An 8,350-nucleotide genomic window follows, 5' to 3' on the forward strand; every position below is an offset into this window, starting at 1 on the left:
AATGGGATGAGGAAAAAAAGAAGGCTACACTAGATATGGTTTGGAGTTCTAATATGTTCCTCTCCTCCATTCGAGAGCTCCAGGATACCGTGAATCACTATAAGATACAGAAGAAGACTGAAGAGCTTGAGAAAAATCATTTTAAGAAACCAAGAGCAATTGGAGAAACATGTAGTTCAGCTGAGGGCACTTTGGGTTCTGACTATGAGAAACAGCAGCAAGATGAGACAAATCTGGACATCATGAACAGGAACAGAAAGCTGAACCTCTACAAGCCCAAAGAGTCGCAGAAAATCTCTAAGGAAACAAAGATTCTTAGGTGAGGGAAGAGAAATGAGGATGGAAACCCGAGAGTGACTGGAGGAAGCTGTACAGCTGTTCAGCAATATGACTTCAGCACTAGAGAAAGAAAACCAGAGAAAGAAAAAGAGGAGATCAAGCTGGACATGTCCTACATATAATACAGTACAAACATATCAGTGATTATTGTAACTCAATATTTTTTATTACTTCAAAATAAATAAATATCTTAAATATAGTGTGTGTTTTGTTTCTATTATTAAATTATTATTGTACATCATTTAAATTTAACTAAGAATTAAAATCAACATGATAAAATGTTGGGAAAAGTTCAAGTATAACTTTTGACAACTGCAGTTAGTAGAAGAACATCAGAAATAACTATTTTGCATTAAATCCATTAGAAAATAACAATTTAATTTAATAGATTCATTTTAATAATTCAGTCCATTCAGTTTGGTCAATTCAGTTTAAAAAGATTCGGTTCGGTGAGTTCGACTCATTAGATTCATTTCAAGTGACTCGGTTCAAGAGAGTTCGGTTCAATCACTTCTATGCAAAACAATGAGGTTCATGAGAGTCGCTTCACCGTTTCAGCTCGACCGAGTCTGAATCCATAGATAGTTCCCGAAATTTCCTTTCAGCAGACTCTCAAAAACACAAAATTACATTAGTTTTAATCAGCTTAATTTAACTTCTATTTCATTTATTTATATCACAAAAATTCAGCTTAGAAATTAAACATGAACCCCCTGTTTGTTAACCCGTCACTATTCTAGATTGTATTTAGTTCAGTAAACTTAAGTTCATTTAAAGGAGAATTCAGTGCTGTTTAGTTCAGTAAAGTCTTCATTTAATCCAAAACTATTACATTCATTAAGTTCAATTATCCTCAAATTAATATTTTTACATTCAATAAAAACAAATCATCCAGTTTTCATTGATGTTTATTTAGTGAATAATGCATTTAATAAACAATTGGTTTAACTCAGAATGACGTTTTATTTTTTAATAAGTAGTAAAAATCTGTTTTTTATAAAACTCATCTGAAGCATAAAGATAAAAGTGCACCAGTTGGTTAAAAGAAAACATTTAAAAGTAAAACATTTATTCCAGCTCATAAATCCTATAAAACATGCAGCATTAAACATGAACTTCCAGCAGATGAACATCTCATAATACTGTCTGGAAGTGAGAAATCTACAGGTTGTTTTTACTCCATACACATGAATTTACTTTGAACAGAAACACAATCATATCATCAATAAATCAATTCATCAATAAAGTCAATAAAAGAATCCCAAACTGCTGTGTGTCTTGTCCTCGCTATTAATGACGTCATTAGAGCTCCACTACTTCTAATTACCTGCTGTGACAGTGAGCTCTAATACACATCACACTGCCACCTACTGGTCATTTATGATTCTGCAACATTCATAGAGTCACTCCGGTCAACTTCCGGTTCTCAACTCGGATTCACTCGCTTTATACACAGTTTACAGCCGTTTTTATCTTATTTATGACTGTAATATCACTCTTCTCTCAGGAACAACAGAAAAGCTGTGAAGACATGATATTTTATCCGCTCTTTACCTCTGTAATGTGCGCATGCGCATAGTGTCAGGTTAAGAGAGACCGGGTTACGTCACAGACGGAGGGCGGGGCATCTCCCTGTGACGTCACAGTAAGGTAACGTCTATAATTGGGAACGAGTCTCTGTTTCTCTCATTTCCAAGGTTTTTGCTTGTGAGTAAAGAGGCATAAACATGGAGCTCTTCAGAAGGTTGAGAGAGTTTTTTCAAACCAGAAGAACGAAGAAAACTAAGCAGATTGCTGAAATGAAGGAGAAGCTGGAACACATGGAGAAAGTAGAGAAAGACTTGGATGCATTTTCTCTTCTAATGATAGAGAAGATAACAGAAGAGAAAGAAGAGAAAGCCATTCTGCTACAGACGGTGCAAAAGCTGGAGGCTACTTTGGCTTCTGAGCGAGAGCAGCAGAAAAAGTATATAACTGAGAGAAGCCAGAGCTGGGCGAGAGAACAAAAACAACTGGAGGAACGTGTTGCTCAGCTTGAGGTCACTTTGGATCAGACCACCATGGAGCTCCAGTCTTCCCAGAAAATCAATGAGGAACTGGAGAAAACTGTGGACTGTGAGAGAGAGAGCTGGACCAGAGAACAAAAGAAAGTGGAGGAACATGTTGCTCAGCTTGAGGTCACTTTGGAACAGACCACCATGGAGCTCCAGTCTTCCCTGAAAATCCTTAAGGAACTGGAGAAAATGTGGAATGTGAGAGAGAGAGCTGGACCAGAGAACAAAAGAAAGTGGAGGAACATGTTGCTCAGCTTGAGCCCACGCTGGACTTTAAAGAAAAACAAGAGGACGAAAGAGAGAAAACTAAACTTGACATAGAGGAGAGGAACAACTTACAGCTTCAGACCAACAGGGGGCTCCAGGATACCCAGAATCTCTGTGAGGAAGAAAAGAAGACTTCAGAGAATAAAACAGATCATTATATGAGAGTCCGAGGCGATGGGAGGAAATTGTTGCTCAGCTGAGACAAGAAAACATTCAAAAGAAAACGAGAAATAGAAAAAAAAGAAGACGACAAGAGAAACAGAGAGTCTTTTACTACAGCGAGACACAATAAACACTATTAAATTAATAAAGATTTTGAATTTCAATCATGTCTAATGTCTCTTCATCACAGAGAGCATTCAATGATGGCATTTTTTCTTGAAATCCACTTTAGTAAAGTCAGTGATGTTTGATGTCCTTAAAGAAAAGGAATTTGACAGAAACTGAAGTTGAGGTATTTTCTTGCAGCTTTAGTGCTTTGTTCATTTTGAGCTCTGAAAGCAATATAGCTGACAGTTAATGTGGGGCAGAACCTGATTCACTTAAACATCTGTACTTTATAATTAATCACATGGATTGGCACAAGAAAGTGGATGATCTTTCAGCAGTTATTCTGACAGGGTTAACACTGGATTCACCTCACAACACCTGAACACTACTGCTGGATGGAGCAGCGGGTGCGTGCATGAGCGGTTGGTGAATGGAGGGTGGAGCCGGGGAAACGAGCGGTGAGAAGCAGATCTGTGGCTGATGGGACTAATCAGTGTGCTCTGTTTTAGTGACTGGTGATGAGGAGAAAAGGAGAAAGACACGAGCAGAGCTGAGCACGTGTGTGTGTGTGTGTGTGTGTGTGTGTGTGTGTGTGTGTGTGTGTGTGTGTGTGTGTGTGTGTGTGTGTGTGTATTGGTCCTGTTTACTTCAATAGTAAGGAATGTAGACCTGAGATCCTGATTATCGGTCTTTTATTACCCATAGGGCAGTGGTTTTTAACCTTTTTTGAGGCGTGACTCATTGTTTACATGAAGAAAACACAGTGCATGTAGGGGTACGGTCTCAGGAGCCCTGCAGTAAGTGTGCTGTGTGCATGTGATTGATGAATGTGCAGGTAGAAATTCGACTGAAACTGCATTCAATCTGGTTGATTATCAAGCAAGTTATTTTTTAACTACATTTTAGTTCCCTGTTATAGGATAACTATAAGAATACAATACAATACAATACAAAATAAAATACAATACAATACAATACAAAATACAATACAATACAATACAATACAATACAGGTGTGAATCTACCTGTCATGACGAGTGTATTGGAGAGTGTATGTGTAAATTATCTGCTAGGTGGCAGTAGTGGCACACTCACTGGTAAGCTGTAGAACAGGGGTCACCTACGGTGGCCGAGAAGTGCAAAACAGATTAAACAAATCCGAAAACACAAATCAGACAAACCGGAAAATGTAGGTATAGTTTGTGAATGTAAACTTACAGATCATTGGACAAGACACCTGTCAGTCAAGATATACAGGTGAATGACAGGTGTCTTGTCCAATGATTGATAAGTTTACATTCACAAACTATACCTACCTTTTCCGGTTTGTCTGACTTGTCGTTGTTTTCGGATTTGTTAATGTGTTTCGTGCAACGATTCAGACAAACTGGAAAAGGTAGGTATAGTTTTGTTTCCTTTGCAGACTTTCCTGAAGCCCCTAAATTAATAATGGTCATAGTGACATTGGTAACATTGCATTAATGTAATGATATCTGATAGCCATTAGAGGGCACTCTCGTGCTGCATGTGGGTGTGTTTGCAGTGTGCAGAGTAAACGAGTAAAAAACGCTGCGCAGTCATGTCTCCGGTTCTTTCTGCGCATGCTCCGAACTTAATGGTATAATATGTGTTTTATAGCATAATGATGCAAACAACAGTATTTACATTCATCACATTACTGTGCTGGAAAGCAATACAAATTAAATAAAAAAGAAGAAAAAGTGTAGAAGAAGAAAAGCAGGACAAAGACAGAGGTAATGTGATGTAATGAATAGTGATGATCATATAAATAAACTCAGTTTAGTAAGTTGTACAAGAAATTATGAGTCAGTTTATGTCACACAGATTTTTATTTATTTATTTATTTTTATCTCCATTCAGTGTTATTACAAAATAGGTTTAAATTTGTGGAGATTTTATTTGTACATAGTTTTCTTTTCTTTAAAATAGATTGATTGAATGCCATTGGGAATGGTAGAGGTTTATTCATATTTACTCCCATGCCATCACGTGGGAGGGGCCGATTTGAATGTCTGACATCTACTCCAATGGCAGTCAGCTTCAGATCAGTGTAGTGGTGGATGGAGTTCACCTGGAAGCATCAGTGGATTTCATGCTGAAGATGCTGAATAAGCTGGACATTGACATTTTTTAAATATATTTTATATCATATTTTATATAAACAGATCAAGAATAAAAAAATGCTCTTAGCATGGAAAACGATGTATTTGTGGCCTGTCCACAATAATTTAGAATAAAGACAAAAAACAGCATTGAGCAAGTATAAGAAAAAACATCTTGTGTTTGGATAAACAATGTTTTTTTTTCTTTTCTTTTCTAAAATAATAACGTTACTTATGTTCGGGGTCGATTTGACTCCGATCAGATATCAATGTTTGTTTGTTTTTAAAGAAAAAAAGAATAAATGCTTTTATTTTACCACACACTCATTAACAAGACAATGTAGTTATGAACAAATTTGCTTTACAAAACACAGGAAGCTGAAGGCAACCGGAAGCTGAAAGCAGCTGAGATGTAAATATCAGAGAGAACATTAAATATGATGTCAAATGTAGTGACAGACATTTTCATGTTGTTCTAATCAACAGTATTGGGTGACCTACGTTCCTGTGGTGGTGAACATGACTGCGAGTTCTCCAGAAGAACAAATGCTGGTAATGTACAGTTCAAACACACACTGTTTTTCACACAGAATAAACTAAAGCCCATCACTTCCTCATCACCTAAACACACTGTTCATTTAGATTTTACTTACGGCAGCCAAACGGCTCATTTGTAAACTCCTTGATCACTTACTTTGTCTTTAAGGGAACTAAACGAAGAGGAATGAATGAAAAGTGGTATCCAATCTGTGATATTATTGGGGACCTGATTATGGTTCAGAACGATCTATAAAACATAACTGACTACTAAAATCAGATTGTCAAAATGTCCATATAGAGGAGTATGAGCGCAACTGGCAACCGCTCTAAAAGGCCACGGCTCTGATTTGATTAAACAGAGTGAAGGTTATTCATGAAGTATATCAGAATTGTACAAATCAATAAACTACTTACTCTATGAACTCTATTTGAACGAAATCATTACTGAGTTTGAACCAAAATGATATCTGTATGCTAATGTGTGCTAATCAGGAAATACGTTCTACCTACCTTTCCTAGCCTGACTTTAAAATCCCACCCTGTCTGGCCTGCACTTCCTCCCTCACTCTGCCCTGTCTTTCCCTCCTGCATTGCCTGAGTTTCTCTCACCCACATTACTTCACCTACATTACCATACCTAACTGTGCTATATGTAATGAGGCACACAGGGACAGGTAGAGACTTGGAGGTTGTTCGATGTAGTTGTGGGAAAGGTCAGGGGTCATGTGTGTACCCTGGTGCTTTGAATTTGTCCCTGTGTGTCCTTTTTTAGCTGCAAGTTTCAAATACTGTTTACGTTAACCTTCAAATAGCTTTAGCATTTTTGTGATTTTTATGCGAAACGTATATGTTGTTTGTGTTACAGTATTATTACAGTGCTCCAGTACATGTGGTGCCTCCTCAGCAGTACTCAGTCCATCCCACAGGATTCAATACATGCTACACTCTACTCCCTGAACCTACTACCCCAACAAATGGTAAGTTCATCATGCCTTTCCAGTCATCCTTACAAAAAGCCTGGTTTTCTTGTAGGATGTTATGATCCTCACAGCTTACATGTTGGTCTTTAATTGAAACTGATACTGTTCTTATTAGTGTCGGCTGCAGGGATGTTCTACTATAATGATCAGGCCGTGTACAACCAGACTCCATTCCCAATGGTCCCTCCACTGCAGCAACATCCATCTACCAAGAGGAAGAGGAAACGTGCGTGTGCTTACTCTTTGTTTCAGTACTGGTTTATTTACTGAGTAATGAACCTATTTATCTCTGATCATGTGCTATTTATTTCCCATTAGGATCGTTGTCCGAGATCCTAACCAGGACAGCAAGGACATCACAGAGGAGATCATATCAGAAGCTGGCAGGAGTCGGAAGCCCACTCTGCCAGTGGGAAATGTCTTTTCCGTCCCTATGCCTCTGCAGGTAACAGTCACACACATTCATAGAGGAAGCAGATTCTTCTGGCTAATAGCTCACCAGTCTTCCTCCTTATATTTACCTGTATTACCATTTCCCTTTTCCACTATTTTTTACTCATGTGTGCAATCTGTTTTTCCTAATTCTGATTATCCTCACACTTTCCACCTCAAATCCCAGCAACTGGACCAAGTGGTGGAAAATGAGCGTGGTGACCGCTCGTACCTCGGAAAACTCGTACATTAATGCACTCGTGGGTCAAAGTACCACTGTAGCTGTGAAAGGAAGGAGGAAGACAGTGAACAATGACTTACTTGGTCGGCTACTGTTTAGATACAAGCCGTTGTAGTGTGTTGAGTCTGGGTGAAGGGAGAGCTCACTAACTCCAGTTACAACAGAAATCATATAAGCACAGACAGGTTTCCAAAACTCCTGCTTTTTTATTTTTGTTTGCAACAGCGTTATGGGTTAGTCAAAGACACCTAAAAATGAGCATCAGAAAATAAAAAGCCTCGGCCTCCACACACGCAGTAATAGCGGAAATATGCAGTGCGGTCTTTTCCCAAAATACCGCTCTGCTCCTAATAGAAGCGCAACATATTTCACCGCTACACCGTGTGTAACGTGTCTTCGTTAAAGCCTGTGTAAAGTACATTAGTGTAGACACCTGCAGCTTATAAACAGGTGCGGCTTATTAATGTTCAAAATAAAAATATTTGTAAAATTCAGGCTTATATAAGGGTGCGCTTTATAGTCCGGAAATTACGGTACACTTTTTCTACCAGGTTTATAAGAAGCATTGTTATTTGAACTGAATTGTGTTTGTGTGTAGTTACCAGCAGATGATAAGATTTATTTGGGACAGAATTTCGGGGGACGACGGCTGAACTGGAAGAACGGCTGCGATGGAGAAACTAGCGCTAGAGCCACATCCGGAGCATCAGGTGAGTCTGTAGTGAATGTAGTCTGTGTTCTTTTTCAGCTCTCTCCTGTGTTCATGTTGTGAAAATATTCAAAGCAGGTTGTGATTGTAGGTGTTGTTCTTGAAACGACTCGACTACAAACAAGCCTGCGCTATCAGAGGAGGAAATGGAAAGCGCTCTAAATCCATTATTGAGAGTTTCTACACATAAATGATTACAAAGTAATAATCTCATGCAGTGTCTTATGATCACATTTAGTTGAATACACATCGGTTATTATCTTGTTACTGCGTCACATAATCGTGGTGGGTTCGTGTGCAGGAGGTCTCGCATTGCGTGGAGGAACTGGACCAGGGCGAGATGCTGTGCGTTTTGTTCGGGTGGGTGTGGAGACCACGCTGAGCGAAACCAGATCA

General features: G+C 38.7%; 2 protein-coding genes, 1 long non-coding RNA gene and 1 pseudogene across 3 annotated transcripts in view; 3 read left to right on the forward strand and 1 right to left on the reverse strand.

Annotated features, from left to right (window-relative positions):
- LOC124384578 (zinc finger protein 850-like) overlaps positions 1 to 8,350 on the reverse strand; it is a 1,373,244-nt gene that overhangs the window by 753,461 nt on the left and 611,433 nt on the right. The gene's annotated exons all lie outside the window — the stretch shown is intronic.
- LOC124384668 overlaps positions 1 to 8,350 on the forward strand; it is a 920,651-nt pseudogene that overhangs the window by 743,659 nt on the left and 168,642 nt on the right.
- The window catches only part of LOC124384657 (leucine-rich repeat flightless-interacting protein 1-like), a 794,289-nt gene that overhangs the window by 65,298 nt on the left and 720,641 nt on the right, over positions 1 to 8,350 (forward strand). The gene's annotated exons all lie outside the window — the stretch shown is intronic.
- On the forward strand, positions 4,471 to 6,798 carry LOC124384682. The gene is made up of 4 exons (XR_006925467.1): positions 4,471 to 4,683; positions 5,539 to 5,604; positions 6,458 to 6,569; positions 6,688 to 6,798. It is a non-coding gene; the product is annotated as an uncharacterized LOC124384682 (long non-coding RNA).

The sequence above is a fragment of the Silurus meridionalis genome, chromosome 4 (assembly GCF_014805685.1).
Source record: "Silurus meridionalis isolate SWU-2019-XX chromosome 4, ASM1480568v1, whole genome shotgun sequence".
Classification (NCBI taxonomy): Eukaryota; Metazoa; Chordata; class Actinopteri; order Siluriformes; family Siluridae; genus Silurus; species Silurus meridionalis.